The sequence below is a fragment of the Panulirus ornatus genome, chromosome 29, assembly GCF_036320965.1.
Source record: "Panulirus ornatus isolate Po-2019 chromosome 29, ASM3632096v1, whole genome shotgun sequence".
In the NCBI taxonomy this organism is placed as follows: domain Eukaryota; kingdom Metazoa; phylum Arthropoda; class Malacostraca; order Decapoda; family Palinuridae; genus Panulirus; species Panulirus ornatus.
In genome coordinates, this window is record NC_092252.1 from 7,859,715 (window position 1) to 7,883,509 (window position 23,795).

General features: G+C 45.1%; 1 protein-coding gene and 1 long non-coding RNA gene across 2 annotated transcripts in view; one reads left to right on the plus strand and one right to left on the minus strand.

The window, feature by feature from the left end:
• The window catches only part of Rbp6 (RNA-binding protein 6), a 1,275,347-nt gene that overhangs the window by 1,180,591 nt on the left and 70,961 nt on the right, over positions 1–23,795 (plus strand). The window lies entirely within an intron of this gene.
• On the minus strand, positions 327–22,803 carry LOC139757928 (uncharacterized). The gene is made up of 4 exons (XR_011714743.1): positions 22,652–22,803; positions 21,687–21,817; positions 15,087–15,224; positions 327–862 (listed from the first exon to the last, which is right to left on the minus strand). It is a non-coding gene; the product is annotated as an uncharacterized lncRNA (long non-coding RNA).

The window sequence follows — 23,795 nt, forward strand, 5'->3', positions numbered from 1 at the left end:
CTCACCTTAGAGCTGGCAGATAAATGGGTACCTAAACTCTGGCTGGGGTTGTATGCAAGAGTTAAGACGTGGTTCATATAAAAGGTTAAGAGACAGGGCAACACGAGTGCTCTTTGTAAGACGCAAATAGTAATCACAGTCAATAATGACATGTCGAATTCTCCCAATAAAACTGCTCTGCATCTGGTATTTCTTTTTATGCTACCTGAAATGGCAAGGGCAACTAAATGCCCTAATCAAGGAACTCTCTCTCTCTCTCTCTCTCTCTCTCTCTCTCTCTCTCTCTCTCTCTCTCTCTATATATATATATATATATATATATATATATATATATATATATATATATATATATATATATATATATGGGAACACAAAACACAACATCTCACTGGTTACCTGATCCATTTCGGGAATCTTACCACATTTCACTTCTCTTATTGCTTTTCTTATCACATCAAGCCCCAATCTCCCTCACACACTGATTCCTGTCACCCAGTTTCCCTGGACTCTGATAAGACGTCTTTAAAAGCATCTCTCATGTATGAAAGTCTTTGAAAATATTCTATACATGTCTTGTGCGAGAGATCTAGTTAATTCGTCGAGCCATAATCACCTAAATATCTTACTCTATTACATCAGTGCTTCATCTTGTTCCTCCTTCACTTCTAAAGCATTTTTACTCAACTCTCTCATCCCTCTTCCTTGTTCTTTACCCATTTTTTATTCAACCTTCAGTTCCTTCTTGACCGCTTTGCATCATCATCCATTCTCCTCGCCAAATATCTTCTGTTGGGACTTCCCTCAAATTTATTTATCCCTGAGTTTTTCGGTCTTCATTCACCACGGTTTACCACCATCACTCCTGAAAAATAATTACACAAGTTACGTTTTCAGCACGAAACTGATCGTTTGACACTGAAATATAATTTGTTACTGTCGAAACACATACATAGGTACATACGATATTCTGGTTCATGGTCCCAGGGGGTTACAGTATTTATGTGTGCCATTATCTATAATTACTAATTCCATTTCCATATACAGGGAGATGAATGAGTTCATAGAAGCATGCACCATGGGGGATAGATTTGGGAGGGCCTCCAATTCCATGGGGATAGACCTGCCGTAACAATTGTACACTTAACTCGATCGATAAGTCAGTCCATCATTCACCTATTCACTCACCTGCTCTCATTCTAATCCTTGCACTCACGAAAACACTTGTATATATACCCGGCCACATACGTGTGAGAGTATCCTAAACTGATCTAAAAATACACCTTAATCCAATCTGATTCTGCAGCACACGCGCGCGCGCGCAGACGGTGCAACACCAGTGTAAAACTCTCTTCCCTTTACACACAGGTGGTAGTCACACACACACACATATATTTGATGAAAGACCACAGTGAAGTTATTGACTGATCTCTCCTTTGAATAAGAGAAAGCAAACTTTAGTATGTTTAGATATCTAGTCCTGAGTCAGTTGTTTGTGTTGCGTTACGTTATTCCGTAACTTTGGACTGAAGAAACTGCTAGAGATGAGGGACACAGAAAACTACATCGTGAAATTTCCCGAAAAATCATATTCCAAACCGAGATGTTATTAAGGAAGTGTGCGTCCGTATTATTGAGAAGACAAGTTTGGACATTATATTGGCAGGACAAGTTCAAATTACAGGGCCATGAAAATGAATACATATAGGCAAAAAAAAAAAAAAAAAGACAGTAAAAGAAGGACCAGTAGGAACCAGTGGTGGTGAGGTCAATGGAATGAAGATCCAGTTGCTGACTAAAAAAAGAAGGTTAAACCAAAGAGACAACAGTAACAGTGAAGAACAGAGAAATTCAAATCAGTTATGGCATATGGACTGGAGACAGACCACATCTGATTAAAAGAAGAAAGAGCAATAAAGGTAGGAAATGTAACTGAATAGGGCAACAGACACAAAACAAGCAGTCTACTACTAGAAACAAATAATAATGTAACATATTCGAAACAAATGGGAGAGATATTCGAATTGTTGAAAAAATCTATACAAAATAATAGGAACTCACGGAAAAGATCTTAATGAGATTACTTGCAAAATGGTGTCTAATCAAAATAAGTAAAGGTCCTTGTCTTTCATGAACACAAATGGATATAACTTCTTCAGGAGAAACATTGAAAAGAAGAATCTGGCAAAAAAAAAAAAAAAGGAGAGACCAGAAATCAGGCCATCCATAACCCAAACGCAAAAAGACCATTAACATCAAACAGGAAGAGATGTATGTGGTAGCTGTGCATGGGAATACAGAGTTTACAATGCACAGAGAAAGCAGAACCATATATTGCTTGATGTCCACAGGCGAAATTTATCATGGAGATCGAACTCGAGGTCTAATCTTACCTACCGACAGGAAACATGGTGCAATGAAGGAAGGAAAAAGAGGAAGAGGAGGTGGTTTGGCGTCTCTAGTTAGAAATAATGATTCGGAGACTAATGTTGGATGATGGACACTTCTAACATGTCCGCAAGGGTAGAAATAATTTATCAGAGCTTGTACATTATTGTTAGTATATAATCTTCAGAAAACACGACCAGGACGCTGAAGGAGGTAGCGAAACAAGCCATACTATGGGATATAGAGGTGAAGACAGTGTTCTAAAAAGTTAATGAAGTTTAGTAATAGGATTTAAAAGTTAGGAAATAGAGCGTCGCGAGAGAAGAAACCCCGTAATGAACAAATGGAAAATAGCACACACACACACACACACACACACACACACACACACACACACAGACTCCTTGACAAATTACTACTGTTCATCTTAGTTGCATAAAAATCTTTTTCTCCGGTAACGTTCATCATGTTCAATTACGTTTATATGTACACGTCTACATATGTCATCTTAGGTCCAAAGGTGCTGGAAGGTACTGAAGCTTACAAATACATACATACACATGGAGGAACGCTCACATGTATATAAAATAACTTACACAGCTCAGAACAACGTTAAACTTTACATGCAACCATCATATACAAGCCCACTATGAACATATCTCTGTGTATATATTTACTATACCATGGAAACGCAGCACGCATACAGTCCTTTGTATAAACAAATTGTAAACATGCAATCACTCTAACGAATACAATATTCTCCAAGAAACACGCAAATAATATACTAGGAATGTCCGCCATATATATATATATATATATATATATATATATATATATATATATATATATATATATATATATATATATATATATAACTCCCGTCTTTAAACATATATTCTGATTACACTCCTGAGTGCAATATTCCTTCTTCACACTCCATAGGGAACTAACATTTCCCCCACACACACACACACACGAGGAGAGAGAGATCTAGGAGTTGACAGAACCAATCTGGTGACCAAACTGCAAAAGAAATTAAACGCAGCAAGAAAAATGGGTTTGAAAGCTGTGCAGGAAAAAAAATAAATAAATGGAAATCTACAGTTCCACCAAAGCGCTTTATAAGCTATGAAATTTTTAGCTGTGACATGCAGCAACCCTTTCAGCCTGCCGGCCGTGGCCCAGGATACTTCAGGCCTGAAACATCTGGCGGCGGCGGCGGCCCCCACTGTGCATCGCACGCAACATGGGTTCAACTTCCGGCTGAAGCTCAATCGATCCCGTGCGGTCGGTCACGGCAAACCCGCCGCGCTTCTGCCCGCCTAAAATTTTCGGGATAATCTACCTACCCCGCTTGCCCCGTTAACAGCAAAATTATGCATGATTAGATAACACCAATTCGAGAGGAAATTAATCGGATTTTGGGTAATAATCTCTCGATTGATCAAAAGTTACGCGGAAATTAGCTTATGTGCAGCCCGGTTTATCTTAACTCTGGCGGAAGAGTATCGTATTTTCCAGTCGAACGTTTACCCAAAACGTAGCAGTCTGATGAATAGCGCGCACGCACCCCCGTAAGTTACGATACTTTTGCCTCCACCTGCTTTTTTGTAGATACGAATTGTTGCTTATTTTTCCCCTCCTCTCCAACGACACGGGTGAAGCGAAGCTCAAAATGCAGACATGGATGGAAGTCAAATGATGAAATACTGGTACGTGTTCCGTAGATACAAGGTCAGTCCACTCTGTTCTTGTCTATCGCCCCTTACCGATCTCACTAGGAGTCTGGGTGAGGGCGGCAGTGTGGTGGTGGGTTGGCTAGCAGAGGAAATGAAAACGTATCTTTTACTTAATCCTAAGAATAGAAACCTGGAAGCTTAAAACCATGACCTTTTGCGCTCAAGGCGCCTGGAAATTCTCTCCTGAAATTAGAGAGTAGGGAAGTTTTATCCTCGTCTCATCATACGTTGTTATCAGTGCATTTTTACTCTGAACTTTACTCCGGACTTTGTAAACATCATATTTGGACCAGACTAAGCATTCAGTAAGGTAAATCACAAAGGTAACAGTCCCCTAAAACGACAAAAGAGATCATTAACCCGCGGGTGATATAAGCAGACAATGTTGGGAGTAACAAACTTGCTACTTATTATCTAAGTCTTAGGTCAGTGCTTTCCGAGAACTTAGCATAATGTTAAGATAAATATCCTGTAAAAAAAAACTAACTGGGTCTAAACCTAGCTACGTTGGGTCTCTGAATGACGTAAAATGTTCCTTCAAAATCTTTCTCAGAGTACACATAGTTATCAAAAATTTCATATTCATCTCTCCCATCATAAAGTCGGATTTCATGTCCCGTACAGACCATAAAGCTCATAACCCGCGTTTTTAATCAAGTTCCACGTAGGGCACCACGACCCGCCACCCTCCGTCTTCACTGCCCTCCACCGCCAAATAGGTGTTTTGCCACGAATTATGGGCTAGGCTTTGCTTACACCTCGGCAATTTAGGATATTTGTGTGTTTACACTAGACGATATTATATCATAAACCTGTGTAATTATTAGTTTGCTCGCCTTCATTCGGGTAGCGTAAATTAACCTCTATATCAGAGATTCGTGAACGGCATGTTGACAGGGTCGTCCCCAGCCGCTCAGCCATAAACATCGAGCTGCCATCTCAGAGCACGCGAACTTAAACTTTCTCCTCCTCCTCCTCCTCCTCATCCTCTCGGTTTATTGTGATAATACATCATTATCACTAAATTCATGTTGAAATGACTGAAAAAATTAGTACGTGATACATCACAAACTTTACTCCTGATGATTACGAAGGGTATGCATGGCTTTATGCTGGTAACAATTGTTCTTTATGTATACAGCAAAGAACCTGTGTCTAGTTTCAAAATCTTTCGTGCTCGCAAATTACATTAAAGTATACATTCCTTTATTCAAGCGCCACCTTGGCAAAGGGATGGGGAAAAAAAGAGCTTGACACTGAGTTATGGATTGCAGCCTAACTCTCAACAATTAGATACTTCAATTAATTTTACTCTTAGAACAACTAATTGACAGATTTGTAGCGGGTATTGAAACGTGTATATTTTAGCAGCTGGGTAATTAACGCGGACGACGAATAATTTGATAACGGGTTTGATTAGCGTTGGTTATTGCCTTGATCAGAGTTGTATCAATTTATCTATACTTTGTTAAGATCTACGTCTGTTGTAACGGTTTGCAAATTATTAGTTCTTATCAGGTCGCCGTTGAGCATTTACGAAAGTCTGAACTTAATGATTTGTTCCCTGATAGAGAAACCTAGTCAGTGTTGAGTACCATACCATAGTCCAAAATACATCAGTGCAGCTGTATTTTCTATTGGGTGAACTTCAGTTATTTGAAGATAGGAAGATGTGAAACCTAATTTCATCAAGTAAGTCTCATAGTCAGGTTACGTGATCAACTTAACCTTAGGCACGATTGTATGTCTCATATGAAGGCGTGATCAACGTTGGGCTATCGTACTCAAGAGTAATATTGTCGTGCTCAAGGGTTGTATCGTCGACCTCAAGGCTAATACCGTCGTGCTTTAGGGATTAAGGGATTGTGTCAAAAGATACATGAAAAATATTCGAAGGATATGGTATACATCAACTAGATTTCGGCCAGACCGAAAACCAGGTTCAGACCAACCAGGTCTCCCCTGGTCCAGGCCTGAGCCAGCCAGACCCCCCCCCCCCTGGTCCAGTCCCCAGAGACACAGGAACAAGCGGGCCCACGATGCACCCAGCCCCCAAAAGGGTGTTGACAACTGGACTACTCCTCAGACGCACATGTCCAATTTCGCTTAATCAAGGCGAGACAATGGCTGGATATACCATTTCCCAGACTCAACTGGTGAAGAGGGAGGGGGAGCCAAGGAGGAACGAAGGAGCCAAGGAGTAAAGGAGGAGGAACCGGAGGAGGAGGAGGAGGAGGAATAAGGAGGAGAGAGCCGAGGAGGAAGGCGACCTCCGTCTCACAAGGAGGAAGATGACATGTCTGACGTCTAGTGCTATACGGGCACCTTCCCTCAACTCGTCCCTGGAACTAAGGGGTTCCCCCTATAACTTCAGAGGTCTCCCCCCTCCGACAGGAGGTCCTATCTCACGTCTCATCCCTCTTCAAATCCCACAGACACGCTCTCCCATACATCCTACTACACCCTCCCGAGTTCCAGTCATCCCCATCCTTCTCTATCCCATTTCCCAGGGTGGCACAAATCCCATGCCTTCTCCCGTAACTGCTCACCTATGAATCTCCAACTACAACATCTTGTTCCCGATCCCAACCCCCCCTCACTCTTACTCCCTCTACAAGTCCCGGTGATTCCCATCCCTCGTCCCAACCAAAAGTCCCAGAGATTTAGTATCTCCCTTACCCCCCACACCACCCTCATTTCTCTTGAACTTCACAAATCCCCACCACTCCCTCGCCCTCCTCTATTTACGAGCCACCTACCTGCAGGTATAGTAGCAGTCAACCTAGCAGTACACAGCAGGTTTATAACTAGTGTCACCACAGTGGTTAGAGCGTACAAGACTTTCAGTTCAGGAGTCAACAACCACCAGTGCATCTATATAGTTTCGCCCCAGCCAGCCCACAGCCAGCAACACAGCCGTACTCCACCATCAACAAAGCCAACAACACAGCCGTACTCCACCATCAACAAAGCCAACAACACAGCCGTACTCCACCATCAACACAGCCGGACTCCACCAGCAACAAAGCCAGCAACACGGCTGAAATCCGCCATCAACAAAACAACAGCACACAACCAAAACTCGACCAGACAACAGAGCCGCGCAGTGTGGCCAAATTCGGAACGCGACCGCCAACGAGACCTTTAACTGGACGAGCCACATCCCACCCACTCCATCCTACAACCCACCCACCCACCAAGCCTTACACAACCTCACATCACAACCCTGGAACTGATGATGAATATCATCGTATCGACAACCGGGCGACCGTCTGGACAACCTCCACCCAGGGGAGGAGGAGGAGGAGGAAGAGGGAGTGAGGGTGAGCGGTATGGTCCTGTGTCGTCCCCTCCTCCTCCTCCTCCTCACCCCCAAACCCCGACCTGTCTGTCTGACAGCGTCGACAGCACTGGCGTGATGGCTGACGCGCGACAAACAATTAAGGGCTGCGGCGTCAGCACTGCGACAGATTCTCGCCATTGGCCAGTGTCAAGCGGCTGACTAGTCGAGCTGACGTGCCCCGTCTACCTCACCGTGACGAAGGCGGGGGGGGGGGGGGGGGTGTCAGGCTGGTTCCGAGATAGATTTTGGCGGGCGCGGCGGCGGCGGCGGCGGCCTCTCTCCCAATACGCAGGCTACGTTCTCGTTATTACAGGAGCTGCGCTATGGTCAATGGTCAAAGAAATCTGACGGTACGATCATTTCTAATCTGGTATGTGTGATGTACTGTAAGTTTTATATGAATGCTATACAATATATAGTACAACACCGGCAAATGATTTTCTCTTCCCTGATTTAATAATAAAAAGCGGCCAGGAGGGTGAAATGCACAATGTTAACCTTGGCGGCCCGTTCTCGACTTGCCTCCATTTATGTACATGTGAATTTTGCCAGCCTATGTACCTTGAATGTCTCATGTCTGCAGTGTTAGGTCTGTGTGTGTGTGTGTGTGTGTGTGTGTGTGTGTGTGTGTGTGTGTGTGTGTGTGTAATTACGTTTCTGCACTGTATACGGAGGGAGTTTTACACTCGTGGGGCCACAATCTCATGAACATTCTCCGCTATCACGTAACAATTGAAACTTCTGTGTTCTGCCCGCATGTTCAGCCTCATAGATCACTTCCATTACTCCTTATGCTACATATCTTTTCTGACAAAGTTATGGTCTCTCGTCCTGGCATTTTTTGAAGGAACTGATCACCCACGACAGCATCAAACAGGTTCAAAAACGTCAAGGTTGTGGTTTGGATCCCACGGTGTCCAGACTCAAGACCTCAAACCCATCCGTGTGTGACACTTCGACACCTCAAGTTTGCCATCTCAAACCCACTTCCCCCCGCCCGCCCTCGTCACGCACCAACACCGTCTTCCCGAGATCTACCACTCGAACAGTTCGGGGCACGACAAACACAAGTAACTCAAGTGCTGAGTGAATAGGTCGAGTTCCCTATCTAGCAGACCAGCAACATGGGGCGTATGACCGGCTACCACGGTGACAGGCGAGCAGTGGTAGGACCAGCCATATTTGCATTTCTATAAAAGCGTGATTGTGCGGCCCAATTAACAGCTGGACTGTCAACGAGAAATTCAATTTGCAAACTGGTGTATGGCGAATTTTAATGCAACTTTCTTCCCCGGGTTGTATTGGGAAGTTCTGTAACACAGGGGGACCAATGATTCTATTCAGAATCACTCGAAAGATCACTAGTACACATATGTACGAATATGTAGTTCAAAGTATATGTGTGGAAACATATATAAAGACATAACTGTAGGGGGGAAATTAGTGACAGAGTGGATGATTTTCCTATAAATGTTACCGTCTCTCTTATGAACTATTCCTAACACGACATTACTCAACGAATGTCTTAAGGAAATAATTAATTCAAGCTGTACAATTATAGACGCAAGTCTTTTTTTTCCAGCACCCGTTACCCAGGGTGATCTGGTGCAAACAATACGACACGGTGGATGAATTCAGTGAAGCACTGAAAGACAAACAGAATCGCAACTGATAACATGTAACAGTATACACGATCTTCCTTATCAGTTAGATTATATAACAATTACTGAAGATAAATGATATGGTGATATATTCTAACTATAGAATTATTTTAGGATATAAAATCCTTCCTCTATGTTGATGTGATGATCAGAACCAAAGAACTAGTTTCCACCAATGTCAGTAATTCACACAGAACTTGGGATTGGTCCAAGAGAATATTTTTGCGATCTCTTCTTTCCCCTCCACTAATGGTCTCCCGAATCATCATACACGAGTTTCTTTTACCTCAGAATCATAACCCAACATGTGTGTGTGTGTGTGTGTGTGTGTGTGTGTGTGTGTGTGTCTGATCTCATCACCAATCCATCACCATTTTTCAGGGGCGATGCATCACCCAGACAAGAAATTATATTACACATTCCTTCCTGGCTGGCAGCAGGCGGCGGGACACGGAGCATCAAATAACACAATTCCCACCTCTTCCCCCCCCCCCCCCCCTCTCTCTCTCTCTCTCTCTCTCTCTCTCTCTCTCTCTCTCTCTCTCTCTCGTGAAATCAAAGCCTTTCATGGCAAGCACAGGGACTAGATCACGAAAAAATGTTACAATGTCCAATGCCTCAGTGTGTCTGCTTCAGCCGATACTTCCGGCACAGAAAAAAAAAAAAAAGAGGTGGTGGTGGGTGGGGTTGGGGGAGGTGATGGTGGTGGGTGGTGGGTGGTGGTGGGTGGGGGTGGGTGGGGTTAGTGGGGGAGGTGGTGGTGGTGGGTGGGGTTAGTGGGGGAGGTGATGGTGGTGGGTGGGTGGGGAAGGGGGTGGGAGGGGGAGGTGATGGTGGTGGGGGGCATTAAAGGCATTCTTACGCTGGCTGTGACCCGCATTGTTCCCTCTCATCCTCCTATTTTCATGTCATCTCTCCACCAGTCTCTCTCTCTCTCTCTCTCCCACCATCACTGCCATGTTCTTTAGTACTACCACGAGTGAGTCCCCTCCCTCCGCGCCGTGCGAACAGATATCACATATTCTTTCCACACACACACACACACACACACACACACACACGCACACACACACACACACACATACAGAGAGAGAGAGAGAGAGAGAGAGAGAGAGAGAGAGAGAGAGAGAGAGAGAGAGAGAGAGCCCCGCTCGGTTCTAATCTACCAACAGCTACATTCATTCTCGGTGGACTTGAACCTGTTTCCATCCAAGTGGTGTATGAGGAGCCACTCTGTATTCCGGAGTCGTGTACTGTAACGCCATGTGAAAATTACAGATCTCACAAGATCCCCTTTGGCACTATACCTTCCCTAGCATGTACGCTGTCCATATTGTGTAGTTCCAGGGGCTAGCTAGACCGTCGTGTATTGCTGAAGACTAAAATGAACAGCTTTCTCCAGACCATTCCAGAAACATACCCATTATACGAATTACGTCACTTCAAAATAATTTTTTTCCTCCTGTACTTATTTGTAAATGATGGTTTTTGCTGAGAATGAACATTTTCACTTAAAAACCTCTCGTCATTAACATAAATGGAGTAAAGCTATTACTACTATTACACATGGTATATTCCCACGGTACGTGGCGAAACTTAAAACGGTTCACTTGCAACACAGTGCAACACACGAGCCACAGTAATGAGGGGCCGGCCGCTATGGCTGAAAATACCATATTACAAGGTATAGAAAAGGAGGGCGCTATGCCACTGAAATGTGGGCGCTATGCCACTGAAATGAGGGCGCTACGCTTGGCAATTCATGAGGCCAACACATCTACACCGAATGAAAGACGGGGGTGGTGGCGGTGGATGGGTGGGGGGGGGGGGGGAAATAATAACATCAAGGGAGAGCTATGCATAGAATCAATATTAGGCAGCAAGGGAAGGGGTTCAAACTCCTCTTTGTTACGACCGTATTAAGAGGACGGGCAAACGAGAGGCATGCATTCCAGTCTCCTTGCTCTGGGAGACGACCACCTGAATAACCGGGAGGAGGAGGAGCTGGATGGAGAATGTGAAGGAGGCAATGAGGATGAAAAGGATCCATACGTAGTTAGGATGAGGAGGAAGAAGAGGGAAGAAGGGGGAGGGAGAGGAGAAGGGAAGGAGGAGGAGGAGGAGGAGGAGGAAGGGAGGAGGAAGGAGGAGGAAGGAGGAAGGAGGAGGAGGAGGAGGAGGAGGAAGAGGAGAAGGGGAGGAAGAGGATGAGTATAGTGAGGTGATTGCTTTACCGTGATGCAAGAGAGACATGCAAAGCAATCTCAATCTACTCCACTAAATAAAAACCCAGTCTCGCCTAATTCGACACAATCCAGCCTCATCTGATCCCCTAAACAACACCCAGTCTCACCTAATCCACGAAGTAAAACCCACCCTGATCTAATCCAAGAAATAAAACCCACCCTCATCTAATCCAGGAAATAAAACCCACCCTCATCTAATCCAGGAAATAAAATCCACCCTCATCTAATCCACGAAATAAAACCCACCCCCATCTAATCCACGAAATAAAACACAGAAAATACCAAGACGAAAATAAAGAAAATGTAAAAAAAAAAAAGATACATTGCAAAAGCGTCTTTAAACATCCAACAGCCAACCCCTTCGACTCCCCCTCCCCCAGGGGTCCGCAGTATGATACCCCCCACGGCCAAAGTTTGCAAGAAAACACGTCTAAAACAAGTCAAGGAAATCCAATTTTATTGAATTTTTTTTTTCTTTTTTTTTTCTTTAAGGGAGGGAGGGGAGACCCACACTCCTCTTCCCACCCTTAATGTAACGATCCGGACGAATTTCTTCAGTTATAAAAGACGTTGGGTTGTGTATGTGGCCACCGTATAACGATCTTTGTCATCTGTGTATTACGCAACATTCGCATGGACTTTTGAATTCTCTTCTGCCGACGGATGGAGGAGGAGGAGGAGGAAGAGGAGGAGGAGGAGGAGGAGGAGGAGGAGAAGGAGGAGGAGGAGGAGGAGAAGGAGGAGGAAGAGGAAAGGAACGAAATGATTAATAAGAATTCACTGGTAGCAAGAACTGTATAGAATAGAAACAATGGAGGAGAGACAGAGGAATATATGATAAAAATGAAAGACTTGTAAAGGGAAACAGTCACCAAAGATTGAGACGAGTGGACTCAGACAAGTATGGGCTACATGACAAGCATGCAATACACTGGTGGAAGAAAAAAGTGAGAGAAATATACAGTGAAGCGAGAAGAGGTGGGAAGTCACAGCTTAACCCTTCCAGTACTGCACAGTGACAAACCCCTTCCAGTATTGTACAGTGACAAACCCCTTCCAGTACTGCACAGTGACAAACCCCTTCCAGTATTGTACAGTGACAAACCCCTTCCAGTATTGTACAGTGGTCTAAACCCCTTCCGGTACTGGACAATGACATAATCCTTCCAAAACGACACAGTGACTTTAACCCTTCCAGTAATGTACACAGACTTTTAACCCTTCCAGCAGTGCACTGTTGTATAGCGGTTCAACCCTTCCAAGTACTTCACAGAGTGACATATGCCTCTAAGTACGAGAAGAGGAACCAACATTAACGAGAGATGAAGAAATGGAACACAGCAAAGACCAGCTAGCGAAGAAACACACACACACACACACACACACACATATGAATTATCCCGAAGGAAGATAAGAAAAAAAATGCTTTACAGACCGGGTAAGTGGACAAAAACAGATATTCAATTACAGCGCTAAATGCGCAGAGGAGAAAATGCCCCGAAACAAATTACTGTGGCATTTTGGCACAGTTCCTGACTTGAGGCCTTTTTTTTTTTCCAACCTTTTTTTTTGTGCTTTGCTTTACTTAATGAAGAAGGTAATTATTCTTAACGGGAGGAGGAGGAGGAAGAAGAAGAGGGAAAAACAAAAAATATAAGGTAGACCGGGGAAGGAGAAGCAACGAGAGAGAGAGAGAGAGAGAGAGAGAGAGAGAGAGAGAGAGAGAGAGAGAGAGAGAGAGAGAGAGAGAGCATGGTAGACGATCCAATGGAGACAATGGAGAGAAAACAGGACGGTGTGTGTGTGTGGGGAGGGGGGTAAAATGTAGGTATTGGAGGAAGGCAGGAAGGAAGTGTGGAAATAATGAAGTGAATACTGGCTTGCGAAGACGACGAATACAGAGAGGGAGAGAGTTAGGACACAGGGTAAACAGGAGGAGGAGGAGCAGCAGCAGAAGGAAGAGAAAGGAGGAACAAGAGGAGGGGATACACTGGAAGTCAGAAAAGCTGATATACATAATGCGAGGTGGGAGGAGAGGCGCTTTCGAGGCGTATGCAGGGACAGCCAACCCCTGACTGACGGCTAGGTGATCTTACCATCCCACACCACAGTCCCCTTACATCCCTACGACATCCCCATGGAGAGGAGGGGGGGACGGGGGTCATCCCACAACCTGCATCCCCACAGGCGCATCCCCCACAACCCCCTCAAAGTCCATACCTGCTATAACTCTCACATAACTCTGAATCCCTCCTCCCATCTCAAGACCCCACACTCCCCCAACCATTCCTCCTCCACACCACTTCCCACGGATATTCCCCTCCTCCTCCTCCTCCTCCTTCTCTCCAACCTCCACCACCACCACCACCACCTACCCTCAACCCCCCTACACATTCATGGCAGCTGTCCAAGGGAGTCATAATGTTGTGACAAATGTCAGCCAGGAGGTCATGCGAGGAACTTGGTGATGTCATAAGTTGGGAAATCATGCACGGCCTTCGTGCTACAGAGGGCGGGTGGGTTGGGAGGGGGAGAGAGAGGGGTTGTTGTTCGGGTCGTGTCGCGGGACCTTACGGTAAACAAGCAGTTGTGTGGGGGGTAGAGGGGGTGGGGTGTTTAAGAGAGAGAGAGAGAGAGAGAGAGAGAGAGAGAGAGAGAGAGAGAGAGAGAGAGAGCCATACGTGTATAGCAGTACTAGGCGCATCGGAAGGCCTCCACGCGTACCCTGGACCACACTACATTGAGTGTCCAAACTATCGAAGGATCTCCCCGGTAGCTGACGTAGACTGTGGGGAGGAGGAGGAGGAGGAGGAAGAGGAGGAGGAGGAGGAAGAAGAAGTGACACAGATGAGTGGATTTCTGTGTTTATCTCGCGGTCTTTCATTCGTGGTTATTGTCTCTCTCTCTCTCTCTCTCTCTCTCTCTCTCTCTCTCTCTCTCTCTCTCTCTCTCTCTCTCTCTCTGTTGTTTGCGTAAAAAGCGCATTGACGGCCGGTATGAGGCGTGGAGAGAGAGAGAGAGAGAGAGAGAGAGAGAGAGAGAGAGAGAGAGAGAGAGAGAGAGAGAGAGAGAGAGAGAGAGAGAGATTACTAATGACCGCAGGAAAATTGGACTTGAGAGGAACGAATTCGTGTCTGAGATGCGTACTGTCAAGCTAGGATGACAGGTGAACGAACGTGTACACACGCATGAATTCAAGTCTGGACGAACCTACGTGTGAGTATGAGATTTCGTACGGATGTATTATACACGGATGTACGTAAGGGCATACGTATACATGCATACTAAACGTAAGGGCATATGTATACACACTAAACGTAAGGACATACGTATATATACATACTAAACGTAAGGGCATACGTATTCATGCATACTAAACGTAAGGGCATACGTATACATACTAAACGTGAGGACATACGTATATATACATACTAAACGTAAGGGCATACGTATACATACTAAACGTGAGGACATACGTATATATACATACTAAACGTAAGGGCATACGTATACATACTAAACGTAAGGACATGCGTATATAAACATACTAAACCTAAGGGCATACGTATACATACATACTAAACGTAAGGGCATACGTATACCTACTAAACGTAAGGGCATACGTATACATACATACTAAACGCAAGGGCATACGTATACACACATAGTAACTGTATATGAATACTGCGTCAAATCTGCTTCCTATCCTTACCGTGGCTTATTGGCTGCACGGTCGTGCTGCGATGGCTTGAGCTGTTACTGTAGAACCTCTCGTGCACTTCGAGGACGATGCTGTAAGTGCTGTAATTTTTAAGAAGTTGCAACGGCAGTCACGTCTCCCGTGGAGGTTCTGTCGACAGAGAATAGACACACATCAAATGACGTGGACAAACAGAAGACATGACACAGACAGACACAAGACATGACACACAGACAAGAGACATGACACAGACAGACAAAAGACATGACACAGACAGACAAAAGACAAAGATGCAGAAAAAAAATGACATAGGGGGGAAAACAATGCTTTAATTTCATGCGTTTAAGAACAGGATACAGAAGAACAAAAAGGACGCAGAGAAAACGGTAAAAACACATCTAAACCAGCCTCTCTCTCTCTCTCTCTCTCTCTCTCTCTCTCTCTCTCTCTCTCTCTCTCTCTCTCTCTCTCTCTCTCATTTCTCCCAGTACACTCAACACAGTCTTCCATAGCCGTCCTTGATGGCAAAAGAGGCGGCGGTCACAGTTTTCCAGTGATCAATCTCGACCCTAATGTCTATACTTATATACCTCCCTAACCCAACCAATTATACGGTGTGTGGTTCACGATATCCAACAACAGCTGATTGTCGATCCCACGCGAGCAGCCTCTATGGAACCACCCGACTCCCTGGTGCTAGAGGAAGACGAAGAGGAGGACAGAGGAGGAGGAGGAGGAGGAGGAGGAGGAGGAGGAGAAAAAAAAAGGGAAGGGAGGAGTGGGAAGGGGGGACCTTTTGATCCTGAACTGAGAAATGTGGACAAAATTACAGGCACCAGGCACTCGACGATGATTGGGAGGGATTTGTGCACAAAAGATCAAAGCTGATGTCCTTCAGCTGGAGCGTCCTTCGGCCGGAATTCACAGGGTGGAAGGGAAGGGGGGGTCTTTGAGATCGTTCGTGGAGACCCTGTTGTCTTCTCCTTAAGGTCTTTCAGGTGATCCTTAGGGGGTCTTGTGGGTTAATCCGTGGTCTTTGTGGCGTCACGTATGGGCTTCTCGAGACCCATTCCCCGTTACTGGCCAGACCTGGAAAGGGTTCTCTCTCTCTCTCTCTCTCTCTCTCTCTCTCTCTCTCTCTCTCTCTCTCTCTCTCTCTCTCTCTCTCTCTCTCTGTAACTAATTAATACCCAATGTGTAGCAAGGTAGAATAACTATCTGTGGTTTGAGATTGCGTATCATACCGCGAACTCCGCCTCAATCATCGACCTTTTACCAACACTGCCGTAACCTTTCTCCGCCTGGGCCGACCTTCTCCGGGGCTTGTATGACCTTTGCGTGATCTTGTTCAAAGTTTCCTGGCCTCGTTAAGTCTCGAGAGAGAAACACAGCAGAACTTTCTGCAACTACAGCAGGAAGTTTAATGCCTCGCACGTCTTTTTTTTTTCTTTTCCTTTTTCTTTTCCCGAGATGTGTTATATTCTTATAGTCTGTAGACTTGTTGCACCACCACCAAAACCCGGCTGAAAGTGACACCCCTCCTAGGTCGTGCACACCCAAACATGAGCACCTGAAGGGTAGCTTTTACCCCTGGAGCTTTGAAGGGATTTGCACGACTCTCCTTCTTCAGAGTCGCACGACCTTCTACTGCCTCGCACGACCTTCTACAGCCTCGCACGACCTTCTACTGCCTCGCACGACCTTCTACAGCCTTACACGACCTCCTACAGCCACGCACGACCTCCTACAATTTTCCTCGACCTTCTACAATATCGCATGGCCTTTTAGAGCCACACCGAACCTTCAACAATCTCACAAGACCTTCTACAACCCCTCCCCCCTGGATGATCCACGAACTCGCACGACCTTCGACAACCTGGTGTAGCAGCATCTACAGCACTAACACGACCCTCTCACAGCCTTGCACGACTGTCTGCAAGTTCACGCAAGTCTCTCCAGTGCTCACGTGAACTTACTAAGAGCCTTGTAGGATTTTCCACAGCATCACACGACCTTCTACAGATCTCGCACAACCTTCTACAGGTCTCCTCGCGCAACCCTCTGCAGCTCTCCTCGCACAACCTTCTGCAGGTCTCGCCCAACCTTCTACAAGTCTCGCACAACCTTCTGGAACTTCAAACGATCTCTTTACAAGTCTCGCAAGACGAACTTCTGACTTTAATCCTCCCCGTCTCCTGCAAGTACTTTCCGCGCTCGAAGGTCTGACTCACCCACTCCACCTCGGATCATCTGCGGTGTTGCAAACTGGTGTAGATGGCACTGCACGACCCTCCGACGGCTTGTACGATCCTTATTACAGCCCCGCACGACCTCCTACCAACCCATCTCCCTTCACACGTAACCTTCCGACGTCTACCACGAACGTCATGAACCCCACACGATTCATTTTTTCCACGAGCGTCAACCCCACACGATTTATTTTTTTTTTTCCACGCCTTGCGATGACTTATGCTCAATATCACTCTATAATACTACCTACCACCGGCAAACCACGATCAGCCAAGAAGCGGATATGTATCATGAAACAATTCACATCACGCTTGAACTAGATTGTGCAGCATCTACCTCCCCCACAAAAAAAAGTCCTGTGACCTTACGGGGCGTCATTCACCACCCTCACCCATCCATGCCCGCCCCGCCCCGCCCCGCCGTCGCGCCCCCCCCCCCAAGATGACCTTTCGTGGCCTCACGGGAGCCAGGCGCTGATACTACCTCCCCCTACCACCACCCCTAACGGCCGGACAAGACGAAGAAAGATGAAACGCAGCAGTTACGGCGGAGGTCTGCTATTGGCGCGCACCATTCCCGGGGTCAGCCACAGAGATTTTTCCTTTTCTGAATTTTTATCCTCCATTCTTGAAGGGATGATGGGAGTAAAATTACACGTCCGACTTTCAACATGACGGGACGAAATGGTGGCGAGGGAAGAAGGAACTCTTCATGCTGGCAAATTACAGGTCGACTCCTCTTTTGTCACGACCAGGCAGGTTCTTTATCCTCCTCCTCCTCCTCTTCTTCTTTCTTCCGCTCATTCTCCTCCTCCTCCTCTGCATCGTCATCATTATCATCATCTTCCTCCTCCTCCTCCTCCTCCTCCTCGTCTTCAACGTGACACCGCCAGACTCGTTCTTGTGTGGGTGGTGTGGGTCGTTCGCTCCCGCCTCGCTTCAAGAAGTGAGTCTTGCGATACCCATTTCGAGGCATTATGCTGTGGATTTCAATGGGACACAATCCTCTCTCTCTCTCTCTCTCTCTCTCTCTCTCTCTCTCTCTCTCTCTCTCTCTCTCTCTCTCTCTCTCTCTCTCTCTTCTCGTTCGCTTCCATCGTCTCCAATAGTCACGACTGCCTTCGATCTCCCGGTACCATCTACCAATCGACAAATGTGCCTCCACAAGCACGATTAGGGGAAGTTACTTGGGTGACCCATTTGACTCAGTGTGCACTGAACTAACTTCCCCTCACAAACTTCCCACGTCCGGTCGTAACTCCCTCACAACTGGCCCGGTCCGTTAACGTGCTAACTTCATCACAACTTCCAATTCTGACGACAAGTTTCGGAGACGGTCAACCCTTCTACAGGTGATCACCACGCTCGACCTGACGTGACCCCGTATGACCTTCTACAGGTGATCACCACGCTCGACCTGACCTGACCCCGTATGACCTTCTACAGGTGATCACCACGCTCGACCTGACCTGAGCCCGTATGACCTTTCGTGGTCTGACGACAATTCCAGGACCATCTGAAGACGTATAGCGATTCGACTGGAAAATCTGCAAGTCTATCTATTTCTTAAGTCTCGCCACAAAGGAAGAGTCAGATAAAACTTATGACTTTCCACTCGTCGTTCCACGAGAGCATCAAAGTTCCAAACCATTAAAGCTCTGGATCAGGTTAAGTTTCAGATCAATGAAGTTCCACACAAGGGAAGTTCTATAATAAAGAACTTCCCGACCTGGATGCTTGAGACTTGGGGAAGTTCCACACGAATGGAGTTCTTGATCAGACAAGTTCCAAAATAGGAAAGTTCCACGCTAGAAAAAAAAGAGAAAGATTCCTAACCTATTACAGTTTCAGACCGATATAAATTCTAGACCAGAAAAGTTCAGAGGGACAGTAGTTCCACGTGAGTTCCAGAAAAGTTCCGAAAGAGAAGAGTTCCACGTGATTTCCAGAAAAGTTCCGAAAGAGAAGAGTTCCACGTGAGTTCCGTGTTGGCTGTGTTAAAGAGTAACCGCACCACAGAGTGTGAGCATGTTGCTTGTGGCCACCTCTATAGTTGACACAGCTGCTGTTGAGGTAAGGAAGGTTGGAGGATGAGGAAGGGAGGGTTGGAGGGTGAGGTAGTTAAGGTTGCAGGGTAGGTAGGTTTGGAGGGTGAGGTAGGTAAGGCTGGAGGGTTAGGTAGGTAGGGTTAGAGGGTGAGGTAGGTAAGGTTGGAGGGTGAGGTAAGTAAGGCTGGAGGGTTAGGTAGGTAGGGTTAGAGGGTGAGGTAGGTAAGGTTGGAGGGTGATGTAGGTAGGGTGATGTAGGTAGGGTTTGAGGGTGAGGTATGTAAGGTTGGAGGGTGAGGTAGGTAGGGTTGGAGGGTGAGGTAGGTAAGGTTGGAGGGTGAGGTAAGTAAGGTTGGAGGGTGAAGTAGGTAAGGTTGGAGGGTGAGGTAGGTAAGGTTGGAGGGCAAGGGAGGGAGAGTTGGAGGGCCGAGTCTACGTTTTGGATGCAAATTTGTCGCTATGACGAATGGTTTATTCAGATGTGTATTTCCAGTCACCGTATCAAAGGTGTGTTTTATACATGGCTGGTGTGTTCGTTCTGAGCTGTTGCACCGGCGCCTGCGCACGGGCTGCGTTGCCAAGCGCCGTGAAGACATACCCACATGCGAAGTGTGTGTGTGTGCCTGTGTGTGAAACGTGCTTGCATGATGGCTTGCTTTCGTGTGGGAAGTACTAGTGTGAAGTCTTGCTTGTAAATTTTGGGTGTGCATGTCTGAGCGTTCTCCTGTGTAAACAGGTGCCACGTATTTACCTTAAAATAAATAAACACCATTTTTCCGTAAAATAAAAAAAAAAAAAACATTCGGAGTTGTATCATCAACAGTGGTTAATTATAGAGTAAATTACAGGGTAATTTCACCAGCGAACCACATTAATCACCGAAATGTAGTGGCAACATATATTCTCGACAATTAAATCTCTTGTCTTGCCTTTTTTTTTTTTGTTTGTTTCCTACCGAACCCCCACAGTGCCAATCATTCCAACGTTTCCCTCCTATCTTCACTTATCGTTCTTACCAATTCATTCCTCCACCTGAACACACACACACCCATCCCGTCGCTTCTATCATTCCCATGTTCCTATTTCCTATCCTCATCTTAGATCACATCATTTTCCTTCCACCCGACCCTCACTCTACAGCTCACCCTCACTTTCACTTTCCATCTTCTAGACCTCTTCCGCTGTCTACCCCTCACTCTTACTATCCCTTCTATCCTCAACATCTCTCCTGCTATGTCCCGGCCCCAAATTTCATTCCCACTTTACGTCCCATCCTTCATTTTCTCTCCATCACTTACACTCTCACCCTCACCTTCCCTCCTAAGCCCCGTCATCTTCCCTGCTCGAGTATTTCCCGCAATATTCCCGCACCTTCAGTAGCCACTCCACTCCGTCCTGCGCAGGCGCAGCGTCGCCCGGACCCTCTGCCTCCCCTGAGTGACAATTTCCTTACCGTTCCGCGCGCCGAGTCACACACACAACGGAAATTTTGATTTCATTTTCTCCATATTATTTCTCCCCAGCAAACACTCATTAACCCCAAGAAAGAATAATCCTAATTGTAAGTTAACAGAGACATGAATCATACTAGGAAAAGTCAAACGGTACTTGTAATATTCAAATTAATTCGAGATCAAGCAATACCTCTGCGTCTGTGGAATATCTGAGAACACATTACGTTTACAATAAATAATAAGGCTGGCGTAGTAAGCTGGGTGTAAACGAGCTTATCGACCAATTCAACTCTTTTATTCCACGAGGATAAAAATATAATCGTCCCAACTGCCAACTTGTCGTACTTAAACCCGCGACATTTTACAATGTAACTTAAGGTACGAGAGGTCGTAGTTTTATAGCATCACTGGCAATCAAGGCACATGACCTGACCTCTAGCAACATTAATTACGAGCAACACAATGAAAGCAGTCACAAAACAAACCCTGGACAGCATCTCACCGTGATAACAAATAGATTTCCATACTTCTGAGACAATGGAAGACTTTGATTGTCTTCCTAACCATAGAGGCCCCATGAACATAACTTATGCCACGTTAGCAAGGCGATGCAGACACTTGGACCGCCACTTACACACACATAAGTAATCGTATATCTATACTTATATAAGGGAGCTAACTACACAGCAGGCAGTTATGTCTATATTACACCGAATATTCTACCCTAGTTCACTCGATTGTAAGTTCCCCTGACGCTGTTATTTTCGAGTGTGACAATAATTACAAACTCTGCCATTACAATAAAATATTCATGAGATAATTCCTTATCGAATGCAAATGCAATTTCGCTCTAATACTCACCCGGGAGCGTGGACAAGCGAGGACGGTCCTGCCGATGCCTTCCACTAAACACGTCCAGGTGATGGTGCACCGTCAGTCTGTGAGAAATCCATTATCGCCTCTTCCAATTGTTTTCCTTTTATGTTACATCTCTGGGGAGGGGTGAGAAATGATATCAGCGTACCTAACATTCGGTAAGTTGCGAAACAATGACATAATTTATGTATGATTATGTTAGCTTGCCATATAAAATGCTAGGTTAGGTTACATCACACATGTAAGATTCACCTAAGCTGTAATACACTTATGTTACATCACATAAGTAAGGTTTCCTAAGCTGAAATACACATCTTGTATCACATAAGTAAGGTTTTCTAAGATGAAATATACTTATGTTGCATCACATAAGTAAGGTTTCCTAAGCTGTAATATACTTATGTTGCATCACATAAGTAAAGTTTCCTAAGCTGTAATACACTTATGTTGCATCACATAAGTAAGGTTTTCTAAGCTGAAATGCACTTATGTTACATCACATAAGTAAAGTTCCTTTAGCTGTAATACACTTATGTTACATCACATAAGTAATATTATCCTAAGCTGTAAAACACTTTTAAGGCCAAAAGTAAATTGTTATTTGACCAGCACTATGAATAAATAGTTTTAGTGGTGCCCTCTGCTATCATTGATAAAAATACTACCCAGGAATATATGCTAACCAATCAAAACTCGGCAGACAACAATGTAAACAATGGCGGAATGCCTTCGATCCGCCACCTACACCATCACAACAACAAACAAACACACTCTGTCCTTTGTCCCTTATTTAACTCTGTTGTGGCACTTTGGTCATCGATTAAGAACTACAAGACACTGTCGGGGGTCACCCTTACTCTCGTCCAATTACAATAATCACCACCGCAAGCTCTCAGCAACACTACACACCTCTCCTGAACTTTGCAGCCTAGTCCCTTGCCGACACTTACCCTTTGCGTGACCTATGTGTGGCCGCTTTACACAACACGGTTGCCTTTTCGAAGTGGTGTCGTCAAGCTCACCCGCTGGGTCGTCTAGAAGGTCATCAGGATCTGAAAAGAACATTTGCTGTAACTTAAACACTAATCAAGGGGAGAGGTGTTGTCACACCGACGTCCATATTGGAATGGACGGTGATGTGTCTCGGTAATGTTTCGATCCCATGGTTCGAACACCCCGCAAGCCATTCTCGCCTTGTTTACGACCCAGGTAATTGATTCATTATTTACGAGACTGCCATTCGAAACACTGACTATGAACCAGTGACTCCATAAGTAGAACTGTTTTTTTAAAGGATGATCAAGAGCGTTATTGGAAGTGGTTTTATGGCATGATTTTACCCCCCAGAAAGTTTCAACAGGGACAGGGAACGATCTTCCTATTGTTTTTGATACGACATGACTTGATTGGGACTCGTAATTTGTTGAATTTAAAGTTTTAAGGCATCATATGTACTTCCCAAAGCCGCAATAGACTGGTACATAAAATGTTTACGTTTCTAGTATGAACGAATTTTTTGTTTTGTTTTGTTTTGTCCCGTTCTCTAATATAGTTTTTATGAGAAAATGGGAAATATGAGCACTTTCATCTCTAATTGTGCAGTTGGATAGATATCAAAATGGATGAGTAAATGATAAAACTAATATTGTACGTATATACCCACATATACATGCATTCATTTCCTTATATTTTAAACACTACTTGTAGCGAATAACTACGGCAGTTAGAGGGGTACCTGTTTTAGTTTGCATAGTTGTTTTCAAATCAATTATAACTGCTGTGATCACTTCTTTGAATTATATTGATTAGCCTACCTTGACGGTAGCCTAGATATGGGAAAATCCTTTCAGTGAACGACTCGATTTCACTCATATCATCAACACAACGCTGTTAGATCCTTTTTATCGTAGATTTATGATACAATGAAATATATTACCTCCATTTAACGTATTTTTTTCTAGTTACAAGTATACACTGTTCTGAAAGGCTTGTGTATTCCTGGATTTTATGTCTATCTCAACTTAGCTTTGTGATTTTCAGGGGTTGCATAGACTTGTCCCATCCTTTGGGATGGCTTTGATAATGACAGATAGA